This window comes from Heloderma suspectum, chromosome 4 (assembly GCF_057233095.1).
Source record: "Heloderma suspectum isolate Gila_16-S chromosome 4, 16-S_ref, whole genome shotgun sequence".
Classification (NCBI taxonomy): domain Eukaryota; kingdom Metazoa; phylum Chordata; class Lepidosauria; order Squamata; family Helodermatidae; genus Heloderma; species Heloderma suspectum.
In genome coordinates this window covers 4,743,760-4,765,604 of record NC_139461.1, presented here as the reverse complement: position 1 = coordinate 4,765,604, position 21,845 = coordinate 4,743,760, and the positions used below count along the sequence as shown (strand labels likewise).

General features: G+C 55.3%; 1 pseudogene; it reads left to right on the top strand.

Moving 5' to 3' along the window:
- Window positions 1–1,156: 1,156 nt before the first annotated feature.
- Window positions 1,157–21,845, top strand: part of LOC146346445 (NFX1-type zinc finger-containing protein 1-like) — a 39,835-nt pseudogene continuing 19,146 nt past the window's right edge.

The following is a 21,845-nucleotide window of genomic DNA, read 5'->3' as shown; positions in this document are numbered from 1 at the left end:
CATGGGGGGGAGGCGATCCGTCCCGCCCCCTGGAATCCTCGCCAGCCCTGGCCGGCTCCGCTCCATGGCGAGTCTGCAGAGCTGCCAGCCGGCTCCAGCCGGAGGAGGACTTCCGGCCACTGGGATGCTGGCCTACCTGATTGGCCTTGTGTGAACAGCTGCGCTTAGAAGCCTCATGAAGGAGAGACCTCCCCCCACCCCTTAAGTTAGGCTAGTGAGACCGCCTTCCTGAACCCCCTGAAGGCATTTTGTTGTAGACTGAGAGTCACTGAGAATTTGCATCTGTAGGACCCTGTGAAGTAATGGATTAAAAGCTGCAGACTGAAGCCTCTTGTCTCTGTTTGCGTAGGCGTTTGAAGTTAAGCGGGGGCAAAGGGAATCCTAACACCACCATGGCTGCTCCCATGAGTGGCGGATCCATGATTTTTCTGGTTCAGCCCATGGAGGCTGATATGATCTGTGATTAAATTGTGGTTTGGGGGATTTGCTCTGTAAAAATCATATGAAATCAAGAGGGACCCTGCTGAGGATCCCTGTTTTTGCGCCGTGGCTGCACCCATGAGGGGTGCATCTGTGACTTTTCTGGTTCACTCAATGGAGGGAGATGTGCTGGGTGATATGATGGTGTTTGGGGCTGTGTTTCTTGTAAAAGTCATGAGGATCCCTGGGGATCCCTGCCTCGGATCCCGGTTTTTGTGCCGCGGTTGTGCCCACGAGTGGCGCATCCGTGATTTCTCTGGTTCAGCCCACGGAGGCAGATGTGCTCTGTGGCTGGACGCTGGTTTTGGGGTCTCCTCTTTAAAAACCATATGAAATCAGGAGGGACCCTTTTTGATTTCATGGACCCTTGTTTTACTTTCGTCCCAAAGAAACATCTGCAGGCCCGCCCAAACTGGCGCGCACCCAAGCGGACAGAGTCGTGTGCGCATCCCTTGCCTCAGCGCGGCTGTCGCCTGCTCCCGTATCACAGAGACGGGGCGGGCTGCGGGCGGCGGGGCGGCGTTACGCCTCCGCGCAATGTTTACTTGTACCATATCGTATTCATACTTTGATGTGCGTTGCTCCAGCATCATCTTTGGGGGTGAAGGAGCGGTACAGAAAATTCAAAAATGAGTAATACAGAGAGAGACGAGCAGGTGACGCCTCGCTTGCTTGGATGAGGCGCGTCGCGGGACCCGCCCCGAGCGCGCGTTGCCACACCGGGCCGGAGGAGCCGCAGCGGAGGCCTGCGCCTGCCCGCCGGGCGCCGCGCGGCAGCTGCTGCCCGCCAGCCACGGCCGGGCCGCCCCGCGCGGTGCGGGGTCCGCGCGCGCGCGCGCTTCAGGGCGCGTGTTCCCCCGCCAAAGGCGCCGGCGCCGGAGCGGGCTGGGCGGAGGCGCCCTGCTTGCGCGGCGCCGTGCCCGTGCCCGTGCGCGGCGCGAGAGGAGGGGCGCCCGCCGCGGCGGAGGCCGCCAGCCACCCGCGCGGAGCGCCCCGCGAGCCCTCCAGCCGCTCTGCCCGCGGGCCCCTGCCGGCCCAGCTGCGCGGGCCACGCGCGCAGGCCCGGCGGAGGCGCGGACCGGAGCGCGTGGCGAGCCGGCGGCGTTGCGACCCAGAGGGACCCACGCGGGCGCCTCCGAGTTTCTGTTTCCCCGAAAGGGAACTTGGAGCGGCCGCGGAGAGCGGACGCGCCGCTGCCTCTCCGTCGTCGGCCGGGGCCAGGGCGCCCGCGGGGCCGCGCGAGGAGCCGGAGCTGCCCGCGCCCCGCTCAAGCCGGTGGGTCCCCGCAGCGGGCCGAGGGCAGGAGCGGGCTCGGAGGCCGCGGCGCACCTGCGCCCCCGGCCCCCTCCGGCCCCGACGGCCTCCCGCCATCCCGGGCTTTTCGGCGCCTGCATTCCCGATGGGTCAGAGGGAGCCCGATGGAAGGGAACACCCTGCCTGTCGAGCACGGCGACAATGGCACCCGTTCCCTGCGGAGGCGGGGGCTCCCCCACGCCGGAGGCCTTCAAGGCGAGGCTGGGCAGCCCTCTGCCGGGGATGCTCTGGCCGGGAGCCCTGCGCCGCGCAGGGGGCTGGACGCGATGGCCTTGTGGCCCCTTCCAGCCCTGCTGTTCTTTGATGCTGCGGCCCCGAGCACGGCCGTTCCGCCCTTCCGCGCGCTCCAGTCCCGGCGCTCCGGGACGGAATGCAGCTCGCTTCTGCTGCCCTGGCGCGGAGCCCGTCTATTCGGCCTCAGCGGCGTTTTGCTGTGGAAGAGAACAGCACATATCGTAAAGGCGAAATGTTAAAAATGAGCGTCTGCAGTGGGCGCGTGTCCGGCCAGCCACCCCTGGCTCTCGGTGGGCTTGAAGGGAGACACAAAGAAGGGACACGGTGGTGGCCCATGTCAGCCCTGGGCCCCGGCACCTGCGCTGGAGCCGGTGCCGCCGCCAAGCCTGGCTGCCACTGCCCCGGCCAGCCCCTGGGCAGCCATTCGGGGGCTCCCTGGCCGTGGCCCCGAGGCCCAGCCCTTGCTGCGCCGCTGCCGGAGGAGCTGGCGGCAGGGGCGCGATGCTCACCGAGCGCCAGCATGCCCGGGTGGCGCGTTGCAGGACGCCTCCCACCTGCCCGGCCTGTCTCCCCCGCCGCCTGTGAAGCCGTGAAGGAGCATGTCCGGCCTGAAGCGCAACTGGGATGGCTTGCCAGCCAGGAGATACAGCCCCCCGCCCTGCAAGGCCCCGGTTGTCAACAGGGCCCAGGAGGAGGCAAGAGGCTCCTTAGGACGTCCTCGAGGACCTGGGGAGGCTCAGCAGCCACCGCCCAGGGCAGCTCTTGGCCTTCTTCCAGAGACACGAGCACCAGCTCGAGAGGGCACTCGCAGCCCGGCAGCCTCTCCTGGCAAGGCGCGCACTGTGCTGCCTGCCATCAGGCATGTGCTGGAGGGGCCCATGGAGCCCCAGGGGGCCCAGCCTGTGCTGGAGCTCGTGCCCCAGCCGGCCTTCCTGCTCCAGAGCCTGCTGGGCTTCACTGCTAACCTGGAGGCCTTCGGCTGTGAGGATGGGCAGATTGCCCAGGAGGCGATGGGGGACATGGTGGCCACCCTCCACCACCTGCTGGAGGCCTCTCCCAGCCACGTGCACAACTTGCTCTGCTACCCCGTGGACCTCCTCTGCGCCACAATCCAGAGGCTGCAGAGCCATGCCTTCCAGTTCACATGGATCACCCAGAAGCAACTATGGGACACCAAGAGCCTGCTGGACAAGGCCTTCAGCCATCATGGCGAGTCCAGCGGAGGAGGCCTGGCGTCCCCGGCAGGCAGGGAGGACTTCCATCTCATCCCTGTCTTCCCCGTGCCAGAGGATATATTTTTGGAGCCCACCAGGAAGCTGAAACCCAACGTAATATCAGGCAGATACAAGAGTGATGCCGAGTACCTGGACACCCACTTCCGCCTGTGGCATGAAGATCTGATCAAGCCCCTCAGGGATGGCATTTCCTCTCAGTCCACCCTCCAGAGCCTTTTCTCAGACTCCCAGAGACCTCCAGGAGCTGGACACCACCCACGTGCCCTTCCGAAGGTACATCGTGAAGTGTACCTGTGACATCTCCTGGCCCTCCTACCTGGAGGGGGACGTGGTGACCTTTGACATCTCTGCTCTGCATCCCCCGAGGGCCCAAGGTGTGGCAGCTGCTGTTGCTGGTGAGGATGACCCTGAGGTAGGTGCCATGTGAAACCAAGCAGGGAGAGCCAGGAGCAGTGGCTGGGGGTGGGGGTGGAACTCGAATGTGCATCTCATCTGGGGTGGGGGTTGGAGTGTTGTCAAAGGATACCTGTTCCACCCCATCCAAACTCGGGGGGAGACTGTTTCCTTCCATTGCTCCCTCCTCTTTCTCCTCAACATCTTCCCACTGATCAGGAATGCTGGAAGAGCGCTGACAGAAGATGGGGGGTGAGCAGATGGGGGGCTGCAGCCAGTTGAGTTGAAGGTCAACTCTGTCATGACCCCTCTTTAATGAGCTTCCGTCGTGCATTAAAAACATGGTTGTTCAGGCAGGCATTTGGGGTGGGTTAGGGTATTTAAAAAAAAAAAATTATGGTAAAATTTTATTGTTTTAAATTGTTTTATGGTGGGTTGTACATCGCCCAGAGTGGCTGGGTGACCAGTCAGATGGGCGATTAATAAATTTAAAAAATAAATAAATAAATAAATAAAGGTCAGGGACTGGGCAGAAGAAGGAGGGGTGGGCATGGGGGTCTGCAGAAATAATTCTGTGGGGGGCAAGGTCTATGACTTGTAACTACGGGTTGTTGACCTGACTATTTGCAGTCTTTATATGGCTGAAGCCCTCACACCAATACATGGCGCTGAAGAGACGCAACGAGAAGCTGTGGCGGGCTGGGCCTGTTAGTGATTTACTGTATTGTATGGGATTATACATTTCAGAACTAACTTCTAACAAATTGCTTTATTTGTCCATTTCACAATAACAGAGTAAGGCACTAGAAAGACATACAGCTTCAATTTGTCCATTGAACAACAATACTGTAGGGCTCTAAACCAAATGAAAAACAACTAAACTGGGCATGTTTAGCCTTGAGAAGAGAAGACTGAGGGGAGATATGATGGCGCTCTTCAAGTACTTGAAAGGTTGTCCCAGAGAGGAAGGCCAGCATCTCTTCTCGATCCTCCCGGAGTGCAGGACACGGAATAATGGGCTCAAGTGACAGGAAGCCAGATTCCGGCTGAACATCAGGAACAACTTCCTGACTGTTTGAGCTGTACGACAGTGGAGCCAATGACCTGGGGAGGTGGTGGGCTCTCCCACACTGGAGGCCTTCAAGACGAGGCTGGACAGCCATCTGTCAGGGATGCTCTGACTTGGAATCCTGCACTGAGCAGGGAGTTGGACTCGATGGCCTTGTAGGCCCCTTCCAACCTTACTCTTCTATGATTCTATGAATTTCACACCTTTTACATCAGACTTTGTTTTGTTAATGCTTGTCAGTCCATTACGTAAAGGAAAATATAATACAGAGTAGATCATTCTTTAAACAAAAACTGGAGTCTTCAAGGGTCTTGGCCCAAACAGTCAATAACTTAAAAAAAAAAAAATTCTCCTTGGGATAGATCTTCCACTATTCTCTATGGACACTCAACAAACACAAGCCAGACCATCCATCTTCACCCATTGTCAAAAGCAGCCATGTCTTCACCCTGCACAAAGGGCCAAGGGATCATTCAATTGTGCATGTTGTAACTGCAAGGGAAAGTGCTGTACAGATGGCCATTTTAAGAGCAGGGAAAGTTTGGTGTGGTCTAATAGCTCAGTAAGGGTCAAGTTGCATATGTCATACAAAGATGGGTGTATTTCTTCAGTATGTCTTTTTGCTCACAGCTCATACCAAGTAGCAGATTCATCCTCAAAGTTTTCAAATTTGTATTTGTGAAGTTCCTGAATGGAACTGACATGGGCTTGAACGTCTTTTCCTTCAGTGTGGTACATCTGAGATGGATGTACTTTGAGCAAACTGTAAGCAGGTTGGTTTTCATCACTGAAATGAGTCCTCACAGAGGTACTACTTGAATCCAAGTAGGGAATGTAGATAGACCACTGGTAGAACCCTTCTGTGGAGTGATTGGGATGATTAGCACAGTTTTTCTGTTGTATGGCTTGTCTAGGTGCTTTAATTCTACATCCATCTGCCATTTTCTTAGACTTATTATTGCGCCAAAGGTCTCCTCACTAGCTTCCCCATGTTGTTCCATTATTCCCAACAACTCTTGCATAAGTGCATTCATTTCCATTACATCTAACTTCACAGATTGCAGAGCTTGTGTGACTGAATCTAGCATCGAAGAATATTTGCTTATGATCACAAGGTGAACAATAAAAGTTGATGTCTGTGATGTACACAACAACTGCTATGAACATTGTTTTGTCAGTGTTGCTTGATCCTGCTAATTGCTTTAGTTGGAAGACAATGCTTGTATAATGTTCTGCAAACACATAGATACTCTTGTATTTTTTGGAGTCCACTGTGTTTCGCATAGCATTGGTATGTTGGGTATTAGATGTCATCTTTGGATGCTCTCATGGAAAAAAAATTACTATGGCTTTAATTGTGCCAACTGTATTATGCACATCACTTGCACTGTTCAGATTATTTACAGTGAGATTAAGTCTATGAGATGAGCAGTAGACAAAGGGTGCCTGAGGATAGATTGCCCCGATTTGTGCTTGAGCCCCACCATTTTTTCCTGCCATGCTTGAATAACCATCGTATCCTTGTCCAACTAACTTATTGGGATCTAATCCAAACACACAGATCAGCTTGTGTTGGCTATGCCTAAGCAGTTTGGTCTAAGGTTGAAATGAATCCAAGGAATTCTGCATGGACAGATGCATTCCCATCACTTTCTTCCACAAATCTTGCACCTAGAGACAGTTGTTCAGTGCTGAAAATATCTGCTGCTTCATTGACTAACACTGAGAATCTCATAGAAGTGTTAGCCTTTACAACAATATCTTCCCTCAAAATATGACCATGCAACTCTATGAGCTCATTCTGCGTTCTTGCAGATGTGTACTTAGCATTGCCTGCCTGTTTCCAATGGTTGTTTTTTTTTTAATTCATCCCCGGCCTCAACACGAAACTGTAAAAGGCTTACCATGTCACCTGTGGTACTGGTCTAACCACAGAGAGCGTGGTCATGTGATCCACAGTACACAATGGCTGATACTATAGAGCACCGGTCCCCAACCTTTTTTGCACCAGGGACTGGTCTCGTGGAAGACAATTTTTCCACGGACTGGGGGGGGGGGGTTCTGCAGGCAGACTTCTGGCCGCTGGACACCATTTGTGTCCCTGTTCTTTGCAGTAATAGGCTACATAAAGATTTACATAGCCTATTACTTGAAGAACAGGGATTCAAATGGCGTCCACATAGCGGACGCCATTTGCGTCCCAGTGGCTGGAAGTCTGCCAGCGGCTGGAGCCAGCCAGCAGCTCTGCGGACTCGCTGCAGAGTGGAGCCGGCCAGGGCTGGTGAGGATTCTGGGCGGGAGGGACGGATTGCCTCCCCCCCACGGACCTCCACAGACCCAAGGTAAGGGGGTTTCACACACCCCTACGCGGCCTAGTTCCAGACCAGTACCGATCCACGGCCCAGGGGTTGGGGACCCCTGCTATAGAGCATGGCTTCTGTTTAGTTTCCTCTATAGCTCTTGCATGTGACTTATTAAGTTGGTGTTCAATTGACACGTTCTTCCTGTTCATGATAGAAAGGAGGTCCCTTTCTATCATGAACAGCATCATCATGTGAACCGCTGTGCCCTCCACTTTTTGAGTGCTCTCTTGCGGCTTCATTGAAGTCTTTGCACTTGGTACAAACTTGGTACAATGAATGTGCCCTGTGTACCTTGTACTGCTTACTGGCTGGGGAAATAAGATGCAATACCAGCATGCAGGTCCTTTCAGAGCAGCAGAGTATGCTAACCAAGGAGAATATTTAGAAAGCCACGCCTGGCGAAAGGCTCTTGGACCCATACAATCATGCCTGACGGCATAACTTTCTGTAGGGGTCCAGCATTGTGTAAGCACCTCACATTCTAACACATCTGCTACAGGATTTGCTTTCGATACATAGTTCCCGACATCCAGCTTTCCCTGTCACTGAAGTTGTACAGTGGCTGCCTCAGTATCTTCAGCTGGGGTGTTCTCATGCCCTGCCCCTGCCTGGACCTGGATATTTTCTGTCTCTTTTGCGGCAGGCACATTGGATGCAACTCAGACAATATCTGATGAAGTGGTATCTTCAGTCTGTGCTTATACAGAAAACCCTTGTGCCTTTCTGTCACCCTTCCAGCCAATCAGAACAGTAGCACTAAGTTTCTGATTTTCACCACCCATTTCGTGAGAACCTTGTCAGCACATTTAGTTTCTATTCTTGGCAGCTGCCCCCACCTGCCCCTGAAAAAGCAGGCCCAGGTCCAGCCGCAACCCCAAGCTCCTCACCTGACCACAAAGTGGCACCACAATGCCTTTGTTTATCTTGTCCTTGTACTTCTAGGGCTTCCAGCTCTTGTAACATTTGCAGAAGGAGCATAACCAGATCAGAGCACCCTGCTGGCGCAGGAAGTGCGGGGAGCCTGCGCCTGGCTGCCATTCTCAATAGGAGTGGTCTTAGAGATCACACTAAGCCTCTTTTTGTCTAGCTGGGAGGGCATTTGCCTGTGTATATTAAACCAAATACATTTAGGATTGGGGGGAGTGCCCCCCTTACCCTCTCTGCAGACACCATAGGATAGGGGCTCCAGGGCAGAAACGGCTTGTGCCAGGGGAGCATGAAGATGAATGCTGGGGCGGGGGGAAGCCTGGAGACATGGGAGCAGAGAGAGCAGGCTACCTCGGGAGCAGGGGCAGAAGCCAAAGCTGGCACAGCTCTGTGAGAGGTCTGGGATGGGAGGAAGAGGGGGCTGGGCATTTGGGCATGCAAGGGACAGGCATCATATGCATGATTTCTGGGCCTGGAGCAGCCTGGCCTGGTCTGGTCTCTTCCAGCCAGGGAGCCTGCCTGCCTACAAACTCCACTCCTCGTGAATTTCCCAGCTAGGACAGCAGTCTTTCAGCAAGAGGAGGGGGTGGAAGGGGATTTCTCGGACTAAGTCTCTCTCAGTAATTGTGGGGTAGTCAGGGAGACATGATCCTGCTGGAGTCCCCACAGGAGTGGAGTTTTTGGAGAATGTTAGAGTCTGAGCTGTGGGGGTGTCTGCCTTGACAAGTGTCCCCACGTTTCGGTTTGGGGGAGGGGCTGCTGAGAACATCACAATAGTGAGCAGACATGCTGGGTTAGGGACAACGCTTGGGTTGGGCTCTGCTCAGCCCTGCTGCTTCTCCTGAACCTCCCATGTGGCCACCCTCCAGTCAGCCCACTGATTTCCTTTAGAAGCCTCAACTTGCAGATCCATGTGATTTAAGGGGCACCGAGCTGAAGTCATTCTGTGTGCTCAGAAGCGAATCCAACATATATCTGATGGTGTCTTGCCTGATCCTACTCCTGTGGGGGTGTCATCCTCTTCACTCTTGTCCAAAACATCAGTTGAGACACGGCCATCCTCTTAGTTAGCAAATTGATGTTTATCGAGTTATTCTGTACCCCACTACAAAGCAAAGTAAGCGTCTCAAGATACTTGCAGATTTATTTATTTATTTATTTATTTCTATACCGCCCAATAGCCAAAGCTCTCTGGGCGGTTCACAAAAATTAAATCCAAGCAACACACAATAAAACAATTTAAAATATACAGAACATTAAAACCACAATATAACAATACAACCACAATAAAACCTAGCAGCAGTGCAGGAGTTTAAAATACAGATTTAAAACAGCAAAGATAAAAATTAAAAGATTCCTTGGGACAGCCTGGGATCTGAAGTTCTGGCTGTAGGATCGCCAGTCCCTCCAGGGGAAGATCCATGTTGATCTTGACGAGGCAGGCTACCCAAATCTTTCTAATTTAAAATGCAGTTTATATATTGCTTTGCTACATACAAGCATGGAATGGCACCACAGAGTTGGAAGGGGCCTCAAAGGGCATCTACCCCCCCCCCACTGCTGCAGCATCCCTGATAGCCATTCATCCAGCCTCTGCTACAAAACGTCTAACGGAGGAGCATCCACCCCCTTCCGAGGTCATCTCTATTCCACCACTGAGCAGGGCGTCACGTCGGGACGTTCTTCTTAAGGGTTAGTCAAAATCCCCTTTCCCCTGACTCCAGCCCTCTGCATCAGGCCTTCCTCTCTGCAGCAACGGAATGGTCTGCTCCTCCTCTTTTCAAGAGAGATGCAGCCGGTTGGCTGCAGATTGCCCACGCCGTCATGTGTCCCTAGGAGCTTTAAGCTGCAGCAGCACCAGAGGAAATCTCGCATGCAGATGGGCCCTCTCTGTGACAGCCCACCTCCGGGTGTTTCAGGGCGGCTGTGCTGCTGCTGCTCCCCAGCCAGCGCCCCCTCACTGGCTCTCCTTCAAAGGGTCTTGCAGTGCTGGGGCTCATCTGGGGACCTGGAGGCAAGGCGGGGAGAGCCGTGCGGGCGCAGGGCTGGGAGGCACACCTCTTTCTGGAGGAGGCGCCTGCACAATAAGCCCCACTCCTGCAGGCCTGGGCGGGGACATGACGCCCTCGCGTCACAAGGAAGACTGGCTCTGCGGGAAGGAAGCAAGGGAAGACATTTTCATAGTGACGTCTTCTTTAATGTTCAGTGAGCGTGTTTTATCTCTAGGTAGTGGAAGGCAAGGGAACCAGCACGGCACAGAAGGGGTGAAGACAGTCCTGTTAGGGCGCCCTGCTTGCTCCCTACTAGGGTGTCACCTCCTTCCCCAGCCAGATGCCCTCCAGAGAACTCTCATCATCTCCAGACAGCGTGGCCAAGAGTTGCCATCCAGCACACCTAGGGGGCCTCTAGCTGGGGAACGCTGGTGTAATGAGGTTCGGGGTTGGTCTGGATGATCTCCTGGACTCCCAACCCAGTGATTCTAGGATTGTAACAAGGAAAGGGTGAGCAGATTGCAGTTGATCAAAATGGCTGGACAGGCCTGAGCACCTTCCCTGCCCCAGGAATGTGGTTTGGCCAGAGCCTGAGAGGGTGGGAAGATGACTCACCCGTTCATCTTCTGCTTGGCAAGGTGGAGGAGAGCAAAGCCTGTGGGCTCCAGGGAGCTGCAGCTGGGAGAGGCTCAGATGAGGCTGGGCTGGAGCTCTGGAAGCCTCTTTAGGGTGCCACCCCCAAAAAAGACCCAGTGGGGGAACAGAGTCTGTTGGAGTATGAATGCTGTGAGCCCCCACTTATGGTCAACCTGCATGTGTGTGTAAATGAACCACATACTGCCAGAACACCATAAGGCCCAGTGCCCTCGTTCCAAAGACATCGGACCCCTGGGGAACGCAGGCACCCCGGGACTTCTCACTGCATGGAGAATGGTGGGGTGTGTCACTACCTGCTAGGGAACAAGCAGCACCACGAGAACACTCACAGGCTGCCTGGTAGAGCTACAGGGCAGGGGTGGGAGTGTGTGCTGGCTACCAGTCTGGGGGAAACGGGGGCAGGGCTGGGGAGAGCCTTGTAGAAGGCCAGGCAGTTTGCTGCTGGGAGCCACTGGGCTAGCAGTCTGGTGTCAGGGGAGCTGAGGGGGCCCTCAAACGCCAGTTTGGGAACGGAGTGGGACTTGCTCAGCGCACAGGTGCTGGGGAGGAAGTCACGCAAGCAGCTGCGTGGCTGTGTGTGTGCCCCCGCCCCGCCCCCACTGGCCTCACTCCCCGGGGCACCACACTTCCCCACGGCGCTGAGGGGAGGCAGCACGACCTGCAGCTTCTATGGGGAACCCTTTGGCTGGCCTCTCCCAGCAGCAGTCCCTGGAGCAGTCCTTGCAGGATTGGGGCCCTGGGCCTGGCTTCCACAGAGGCGAAGGAGCGCTGACAGGCCCTTGTGGCTCTTGGCTCCAGGTGCCCCCTTTGCGCTCACCTCTGGGCTGCGGAGATGTTTCCACACCTGGATAAATCTCAGATCTTGGCCATCTGGATGGCTCTGAGCACAGAGTTTGCCCTGATCCAAGGCCACCTGGGACAGGTGAGCACCAGGCTGCGAGGAACGTCTGCTCCCCCGCCCCCTGAGCCCCACCGCCTGGCAGGCATCCCTCGAGCACCAGCCAAGGGGGAGGAGTATCGGGGGGTCCGCTGGGGCAGGACGTTGAGGCCCCTTCTTCCAGCCCACCTCCTGCCAGCGGGACATGCCAAGGGTGTCGCCTCTCCTGGGACAGACAAACGGAGGGTCAAGGCTGGCCACTGCAGCGCAGCCCTCCCTCCCATCTCAGCCGGGCTGTGGGAATGCATGAAGGCCAGCCTGGCCTGCTGCTTCGCCAGGGCATCCAGGACCATCCAGAAATAGCCAACCCAGCCCTGTTGTCTGTCTGACTGCCCCCGACCCCCACCCGCTGCAGAGGAGAGCGTGGGGCTTCCTGGGGGCAGGAAGGAAGGGGCTTCCCTTTGCCTCCAGATGGGGCAGTGGTCTCTGGTTCCCTCCAGGTAAAACATTCATAGGGCTGAAGCTTCTGGAGATCCTGTTACACAGTCAGACCCTCTGGAACAAGGATCACACCCCCTGCCTGGTTGTTTGTTACACAAACCACGCACTGGACCAGTTTCTCGAAGGTAAAGCAGCTCATGGGCTCGGTGCCTTTAAAAGGCAAGACTGCTTTGGACAGGGAAGCAGCCCTTCCAGGACTGATGTGACAGAGGGGCCAGAGCCCAGCGCAGGTCCACTGGCTTGGAGCCAGATCCCCCGAAGTGCCCACGATCCTGGGGGGGGGAGCCAGCAGACGCCCATCCAAGCAGCTTCCCCCCCCCCCCAGCCTGTTCCACATTCACTTCCAGAGTTCCAGGCTAGAGCACATCTGACAGAAATAGAATACTGGGGGCGGGGATTAGCCCCTCCGCATATTATTTTCAACCTGCCAAGAGAGTCTCTATGGCAAACAGTAGAGCCGCTGCCGCCACCGCCACCTCCTCCGGCTGCCCCTCTGGGCCCCGTAGCGCCTCCTTGGCCATCGAAGGTTGCTCCTAGTCGACAGTTGTCTCCTCCGCTGCATGTGGATTGGAAACTGACTGGGGCCCTCACCCAAACCCTGTCCTTCCAAGAGGACAGGGCATCTCAGCCAGCAAGGGAGGGGCAGGGGGAGCTGCTGTGGCAAAAAATCCCCAGATGTTCCCTGACTCACTGCAGCTTTATACTTTATACTTATATGAAGTATACTTTATATAAAGCTTTATACAGCTTTATACCTCACTGCAGCTTTTATCTTCCCCCCCACCCCCACCCCCTGTGCAGAGTCATGAAGACTAGGAATTTGAAGGCTCTTTTAAGTGACATCTCAGATGCTCAGAATGCCACATCCACCCCATGAGTGCAGATGGCGTCTGCGGGAGCTTTCCTCCCACTGCAAGTAGCAGCCGTAGGTCCCACCCTCATTCCAGTTGGGATGGCACCTCTCGTTCTGCCCAGAGTTTCAAACCCTGCGTGTGCTGCTGGCCTGCACGCCCCTTTCTCTCCGTGGTGTGACACACCGTGTCTGGAGATTCAAAGAGGGAGGCTCCTACGTGTCCTGTGGGCCGGGCTCTTGTCAGCCTGCAGGAGCTGAGCCCCACCACAGGCCGTGATCTGCCACTCCATCCTCATCTGATCTGATGATGGGCGTGCTGGGAGCCTGCTCTACGCAGCCCTTGGCTGCCCAAGGTCATTCACACCCAAGACCAGGAAGGTCACAACTCCTCTCTCCCTCCTCCCAGGGATCCTCCGGTTCCACCCGTCAGGGGTGGTGCGTGTCGGGGGCAGGAGCAAGCGTGAGGCCGTGACAGCGTGCTCCTTGAAGAATCTGCGCAAGCAGCAGCTCCAGGGCCTCCTGGCAGCCAGAGACAAGCAGCGCTTTGGCCAGGTAAATCCATCCTGTGTGGTTCTCCCTGTGGGGGCAGGAAGCCTCTCCTTGGAGGGTGCCATTGATGCACATGCAGTTGGGCTGCACGGGGAGGGGGGACTGGGCTGTACAGGAAGACCTCGGCAGGAGAGCTGCAGCTGGGATGCACCTTGCTCGCGCCTCCCAGGAGGTGAGGGCCTCTGCGGGCTAAGGAGGTGCTCCTGGCATGTGTGCACACTCGGCGCAGCAGCCTCCTCGGAGCAGCTGCAAGGGACCTCCCAAAATAGGAGGAGGAGGAGCCTGACATGGCTACTCCTGCCCCCGGGGTGGGGCGGCTCCGCCCCCTCTTCCCATGCGGTTCCTGCCCAGATGCTGCAGGATCTGCGCCGGCAGAAGGAGAGCGTTGCCTACTGCATGGAGGTGCTGGAGCTGCTGCCCAGCGGAGTGCTGACTGAGCAGGAGCTGAAGGCGGAGATGGGGGATGACGAGCTGTGGATCCCAGAGGTGAGGAGGAGTGCTGGGGGCCCCCCTTCCTGAGCAGGGGCCAGGCACTGGTCTCCCAAAAGGTGCCTCAAGCAAGCTTCTCATCCAATGCCCTCTTCAAGGGAGGGATGCTTCAGTGGCTGAGTATCTGCCCCCCACAAGAGAAAGTGCAGCCCCAGAGGAGGCAGAGCCCCTGCCACAGGACGTGCGACAGGAAAGCTGCAGGTAACGGTGACCTGCGAAGGGATCAGGTGGACGCCCGTGGCTTAAGGGGCTGCCCTTCCACAGTGGATCCCAGGCACCCTGCGCACCATTTCCCAGCAGACTTGGGTCTCCACCAGCCCAACACTGGGGGGGGGGGTCCAGGGCTCCCAGGGCAGGCTGCACAAGCAGCCTCTGAGGGCCACATGCGCCAGCGGGCTGCCCACCCCTGCTGAAAACTCTTGGGTCACACCATGCAGTCTGAGAATTTCTTCAGGATTCTGGGTGCAACTCTCAGGCAATGCAGTAGTCATTGGTGCCCTGACACATATTGCCAGGAGCGCACGGCTTCTTGGGCAGGTGAGGCATCCCTGAGGTTTCCCCCGATCTTTTCCTATGGAGACGTGCAGGGCGGTTGCGTGGGCATTGTCTGTCTGTCTTTGTGACCAGGGCTTTGTTTTAGCCCCCATGATAGTCTGCCAACAAAATAGCCCCCCCCCATTTTACTGGGGGAGGGCTGGGTCGATATGGTGATCGGTCCTCTGCCCCACCAGATATTGCTGCCCACGAAGCAGAGTTCTTCGAGCGGTTCTTGGATGACTATTATGATGAGGCCGATGATGGAACATCTCCGTCTTCAGCAACACCTAGGAGCAAGTTTGCCTACACTGTCTCCGCAGAGGACAGGTAAATGCCCAGGAAGGCCGAGGCCGCTGCCCCAGGCACTGTGCGCACCCCACCACTGCTCGCTGCCGATCCGCAGGGAACAGGGCTGCTGCTGCTCGTCCGGGCGCTGGCCCTGTGGCAAGTCCCCATGGAGCGCCTTTCAGCCAAGGCAGCTGTGGGCCAGCTTTCTCTCAAAATGGCCCCCTGGGAGGCGTGGAATGGAGCACAATCCAAGGGAGAAGTTCGAAGAGAGTCAGAGAAGGGGGAGAAAGAGGAGCAGGAGTCCCACGAGGGGGACAGTTGCTGGCAGCGCTCAGCTCTTTAATGGGACCTCGAAAGAGGAGGGGGAGCTGCCGCCCACCTGACCACGGAGGATGGGACAAGCAGCACCGGGCCGAAACTACGGGAAGGTAGATTTTGATTAACTCATAGGATAGCAGGGCTGGAAGGGGCCTGCAAGGCCATCGAGTCCAACCCCGTGCTCAGTGCAGGAATCCAGGTCAGAGCATCCCTGACAGGTGGCTGTCCAGCCTCGTCTTGAACGCCTCCAGTGTGGGAGAGCCCGCCACCTCCCCGGGGAATTGGTTCCATTGTCGTATTGCTCTGACAGTCAGGAAGTTTTTCCTGATGTTCAGCCAGAGTCTGGCTTCCTGTCACTTGAGCCCATGATTCCGTGTCCTGCACTCCGGGATGATCGAGGAGAGATCCTGGCCTTCCTCTCTGTGACAGCCTTTCAAGTCCTTGAAGAGCGCTATCCTATCTCCCCTCAGTCTTCTCTTCTCTTCTCTTCTCTTCTCTTCTCTTCTCTTCTCTTTCAAGGCTAAACATGCCCAGTTCTTTCAGTCTCTCCTCATAGGGCTTTGTTTCCAGTCCCCTGATCTTCTTTGTTGCCCTCCCCTGAACCCTCTCCAGTTTGTCTGCATCCTTCTTAAAGTGTGGTGCCCAGAACTGGACACAGTACTCCAGGTGAGGCCTAACCAGTGCTGAGTAGAGGGGAACTAGTACTTCCCGGGATTTGGAAGCTATGCTTCTATTAATGCACCCTGAGAGAGCATTTGCCTTTTTTGCAGCCACATCACATGGTTGGCTCATATTCAGCTTGTGATCGACAACAATTCCAAGATCCTTCTTGGTTGTGGTGTGGTTGAGCCACGTATCCCGCATCTTGTAACTGTGCCTCGTCTGGGCCTAAACATGCTGCCCACATCACAAAGGATCTTTTCATCAGCAGCAGGATGGCAGCCCTGCCTCTGGCCTCAATGGCTGCATGGAAACATAAGAACATAAGAAGAGCCCTGCTGGATCAGACCAAGGGTCCATTTGCCCAGCTCCTGTCACTCCTGCACTAGGTCAGGCCGCCCTCCGCCGCAGGAGAGTGGCTGCTTCTGCACCTGTAGCAGTCAGAACCACTGGGCCTGGTTGTCAGTCCTAAGAAAGAATGAGCATTTCTGTTGCTCTGGTTTGACTGAGTCTGCAGCTGGAGAGAGTGGAGAGCTCGGAAAGGGAAGCTTCCCTCCTCCCTGGGAGGCCAGTGCCAGTGGGGGGCAGGGGTGTGTGCGTGCCATGGCCAGGCCCAGAGCCTCTGCCTTTCGCACCAAGCACCTCTGGGGCAGCAAGTGCACAGCACTGCCCGGGCACTTCCAAAATCCCTTTGGCCGACCCTTGCTCCCACATCCTGGGCAGCCAAGGTTTCAGTCAGATGCCGTGGGGGGACCAGAGAGGCAGCTTGAGCAGAAATGCAACACTTGACTGGAAGAAACTTCTGTCCAGTGACAGGACAGCAGCATGAGGAAGCATTGAAAGACACTCCGGCGCAAACAGAACTAAGCAGCCCTGACAGGGAAAATATTTTGTGGTTAAATATGAGAACAGAGTCTGGGCAAAAGATCAGGATGGAGTTTGGAGACTGGGGAACTTTGCCAAGGAAGTGTGGGTGTCATAGGAAGCTTCCAGAGGAGTCATTAGAGTAGCAACGGAGGACAGATGCAGGAAGGGCCCAGCGCCAGGGAAGAGCCGGCTTCTTTCTAATTCGGTGTCAAGATGAAGGAGTGCTGAGAGGACAGCACTTGAGGGACAGCCACACATGGCCCTGGAGTGGCTTGAAGAAGCCACAGGAGGGAAAAAGCAGCTCCCATGGCACTGCCAGCAGCACACCTGCACACACGCCCTGCCTCCCCTCCCCCCTGTCTTCTTGTCACACCAGCTCCTCCCTGTTCAGACCCTGCACTGGCTTGGTGAGAACATCGGAAGAAACCAGACCAAAGGCCTCTCCAGTCCAGGATTCTGCTCACGCAGTGGCCATCCAGCTGCCCGAATGGGAAGCCCACAAGCAGGACAGGAGCGCAACACACCCTCCCGCCCATCTTCCCCAGCAACTGGTGTACAGAGGCTCACTGCCTCTGGTACTGGAGGTAGCACATAGCCATCGAGACTAGTAGCCATTGTTAGCCTTTCCTCCAGGAATTTGTCCAATCTCCTTTTAAAGCCATCCAAACTGGTGGCCATCACTACATCTTTGGGGAGCAAATTCCATAGTTTAACTCTGTGCTGTGTCCTTCCTTTTATCTGTCCTGAATCTTTCATCACTTTCATGAGATGACCCCATTGGGTTCTAGCACTGTGAGAGAGGGAGGAAAATAGTGCGTGTGTCTATGTGTGCACATGTGCAGCCCCAACCTGGCGCTGCTTGTGGCCAAACAGGTTGCTTCCCCCCCACTTGCTCAAGGCACACGTGGAAAGGGCTTCATTTGTGGTCTTCAGTGGTCCTATCCCTATCCAGGCCTTGGGGAGACCACTGAGGCCAGATGCTGCAAGCTCCAGGCAGGTGTATGCGCCAGCATGTGTTTCAGAGTGACTGAACCATTCTTCCAAGGTGGCACCACCATTCCTTCCCCCCCCTTCTCTTTCCTAGCGCCCATCAGAAATGGATACTGGCACACTTGAAGGAAGGGGACATCATGACCACCGAGGAGGTTGTGCAGATCCACAACCTCAAGAGCCTGCGGCAGAAGGACCGCTGGCGCCTCTACAGGTTGTCCCCTAACCATCCTCTTACTGTCTCCCAGCATCCAGTTTGAGGACAGAGGTGTCTAGTGGGGTGATGGGGAGGAGGGCTTGGGGAGGCTCCAAGTAAAGCTGGCCCTCCGTGTTCCCTCATGGGATCTGCCCTTCTGGAGACGTACAGGAGGAAGTCCTGCAGCTGCTGGTGAGAACTAATGAATGCAGTCGCACCCCAGTCCCTCTTCCAGGGCTGGGGAGGAACCAAGGCTTGCTCCCTTCCTCGTGCAGGAACCCCCATACCTAGGAGCACTGATGCTTCAAGGGGCGTGCCAGCGGTGAGCAACCTGGTACCCTCCAGATGTTTTGGACGGCAACTCCCGCATCCCCTAAACATTGGCCATGCTGGCTGGGGCTTGTGGGAGTTGTAGTCCAAAACATCTGGAGGGCATCAGGTGGCATCCCTGTGCCTTCAGCTGCCCATCTCAATCCCCTTGCAGCTGCCCTTGGGCTGGAGCTGGCAGGTAGCTCCTGGAGTGCTGGATGTCACAAGGACAGCATCAGAGGAGTCCCACTGGATCTCCAGACCAAGACTTCATCTAGTCCAGCCTCTTGCATCCCAGAGTGGCCAACCAGACACCAGCTTTGAAGGCAATGGGGCTCTCCCAGTCTGGGTTCTGAACATGGAAGGGCCACATAGCCATCACCATGACTAGCAGCCATAGATAGGACAGAGGAGGGGTCTAAATAGCCACGTCCAGGAGATGGGTGGTAGCCTATGAGAATGAGCTGAAGGCCGCCTTGGTGGAGAAGCTGGAGACCTATGAGAAGGATGCGGCACAGTTGGAAGAGCTGACCTTCCAGGGAGACCTAAAGATCCTGAGGCACAGCCAGGTCGTTGGGATGACAACGACAGGTGAGAAGACCCGGCCACTGCTGTTGCGACGACTCTGCAGCTGCCGGTTTGCGGGTGGGTGGGATGGAGGCGTGGGAATGGCTGAGGCCACCTCCTGGGGGTGCAGAATCGCAGCGAAAAGGGACCAATAGAAGGAAACAGCCTTGGAACTGGAAGGTTGCGTTTAGCCAGCATCCCCCAACCTGGTGCCCTCCAGATGTGTAGTTGGACTACAACTCTAAGCATCCCCGGCCAGTTGTATTCCAACATATCTGGAGGACACCAAGCTGGGAAAGGCTGCAGTAACGGATGACAATTCCGCATGGTGTGTGTTCCACCTTTTTATTGTGCTACTGGATGGCTGCAGATGACCTTTGGCTAAGCAACACAAATTCGAATCAAGGACACCTCCACAGCCATTCAGAAACATTCATGTTCTTGTATGTCAAACACCCAGATTCCCACTGGAGGCAAAATCATAGAGACTGACCCACTCCAAGAAATCAGACACCAGACTTACAAGCCTGAGAGTAATGCTCTGGAAGACCACCCTCAGCCAGAGCAGCGTGTCCAGAATTGTCCCCAACGGACAAGACCCACTCCCATTCCGTGCGGCATCTGTGCCCCCTTCTTCTTATAGGTGGTGGGTCTGGACTTGAAAATGCTTAATGGATTCCTGCCCTGCACTCCTACCAATTTTTTTCTTGCACGGCAGCCATTAAAATTGAAGACCGGCTCTGCCCCGTGATGGTGGATTAACTCATCTTGGCATGACTCGTGCAGGTTGCACTCCACACACCTCCCTCCACCCCTGAATAAACTGAAGCCGGGGGTGTGGATTTCTAGTTACGCTCTCCCTAGCATCTAACCTAAAATATGTTCATTATTATTAAACTATTTATTAATGGCTATTCTGCCCACTAGAACTCTCAAAGTAATGTACAACTAGTTTAAAATAGTTGTGTCTCTTCTTCCTGGGGAGACAGAGACCCTTTTGTTCATTTTAAGTTTTTTCTGTATGAGTTTCGTGGATGAGCCCCCTAGTTCAAGTACTGCCCTAAGAGAAGAAGACTCTTGCAGCAGGGTCGGTCCAAGGAGGGTCCATCTAGGCCAAAATGCTGCTTTCCCACAGTGGCCAACCACAAGCCTCCTGGAAGCCCACAGAGGCTGAAGGGCAGAGGTCTCCTCTGACGTTGCCTCACAGCGTCTACCTGGCTCCCAGACACATAGTGCCTCTGGACATTTAACCATCTTCGCAAATAGCCCTTGATAGCCTCTCCTCCTCCCCTTCGAATTTTTCTCCCCCCCGCCCCGCCGCCCCATCTAGGCTAGTAGCCATCACTACATCTTGTGGCAGTGAGTTTCACCAGATAATTATGTACCATGTGAAGAAGGACTTTGGTCTGAATCTCCCGCCAACCAATTTCACTGGTGGACCACCAAGTTCTAGTATTTTTTTTTATTTATTTATTACTAAATTTATTAATCGCCCATCTGGCTGGTCACCCAGCCACTCTGGGTGATGTACAACATACAATAAAACAGTTTAAAACAATAAAATTCTACAATAAAAACATTTTCTAAAATACCCTAACCCACCCCAAATGCCTGCCTGAACAACCACGTTTTTAATGCACGACGGAAGCTCATTAAAGAGGGGGCATGACGGAGTTCCCTAGGGAGAGAGTTCCACAGAGTGGGGGCCACCACAGAAAAGGCCCTCTCCCTCGTCCCCACCAGTCTAGCTATCCTGGCTGATGGGACAGAGAGAAGGCCATCCGAGGCTGATCTTGTTAAGCGGCCTGTCTGGTGCTGCTGGAGGCGCTCCTTAAGATAGGCTGGGCCGGAAACATATAGGGTTTTAAAGGTCAAAACCAACACCTTGAATTTGGCTCGGAAAACAACTGGTAACCAGTGCAACTCCTTCAGCACTGGAGTGATGTGATCTCGCTGGCGGCTGCCTTTAATCAGGCGAGCCGCCGCGTTCTGTACCAGCTGCAGCTTCCGAACCGTCTTCAAGGGTAACCCCACGTAGAGCGCATGACAGTAGTCTAAACGAGAGGAGACCACGGCATGTACTACCGATGGGAGCAGATGGTCGGGAAGGAAGGGGCGCAGCCGCCGTATCAGATGGAGTTGATACAGCGCTGTCCAGCTCACAGCTGACACCTGAGCCTCCATGGACAGCTGGGAGTCCAAAATGACCCCCAGGCTGCGGACCTGGTCTTTCAAGGGTAGCCGTACCCCATTCAACACCAGGTCAACATCCCCCAGCCTCCTCTTGTCTCCCACCAAAAGTACCTCGGTCTTGTCAGGGTTCAGCTTCAGCTTATTCCTCCCCATCCAGCCACTCACTGTCTCCAGACATTTGGACAGAGATTCTACAGCCAACCTTGGTGAAGATTTGAATGAGAGGTAGAGCTGCGTGTCATCCACATATTGATGACACCGCACCCCAAACCTCCTGATGATAGTCCCCAGCGGCTTCACATAGATGTTAAATAGCATCGGGGAGAGGATGGAACCCTGTGGCACCCCACAAGTAAGTGGCCACGGGTCCGAAACCTCCTCTTCCAGTGCTACCCTCTGGTACCTGCCGGAGAGGAAGGACCGGAACCACCGCAATATGGTGTCTCCAATGCCCAACCCCTCCAGGTGGTCCAGGAGGATACCGTGGTCAACGGTATCAAAAGCCACTGAGAGGTCGAGGAGAACAAGGAAGGAGCATTCACCCCTATCCAGAGCCCTCCTCATATCATCTACCAAGGCCGTTTCTTTCCCATGCCCAAGCCTGAAGCCCGACTGAAATGGGTCTACTAGTCTACTCTTTATTACTAGTATAAAGCCGAGGTCACCCGGGGCGCTAGTAGTCTGAGAATGATTGGATGAAAATATGCTTGGCTGTTTCCCTTGCAACTGGAACAACATTCAGGGGGCATTTCCCTCTTCCTCTCTAAACTTTCCAATTGTGTCCCGCCTCAGCTTCCCTTCAATGAGCACCCCAATAATACGACCTCTTCCCACTACACTGAAGCAAGCCTCCCCCTGCCTTAGCAAATGGGGCCTTCCAACCCACCACCCTCCCTCTCATTTGCCCACACAATTAGCTTCCCATCTTCCAATAAGAACCCCCTCCCATTATCTGAAACCACAGACAGACCCACCCCTCCTCTGTTGC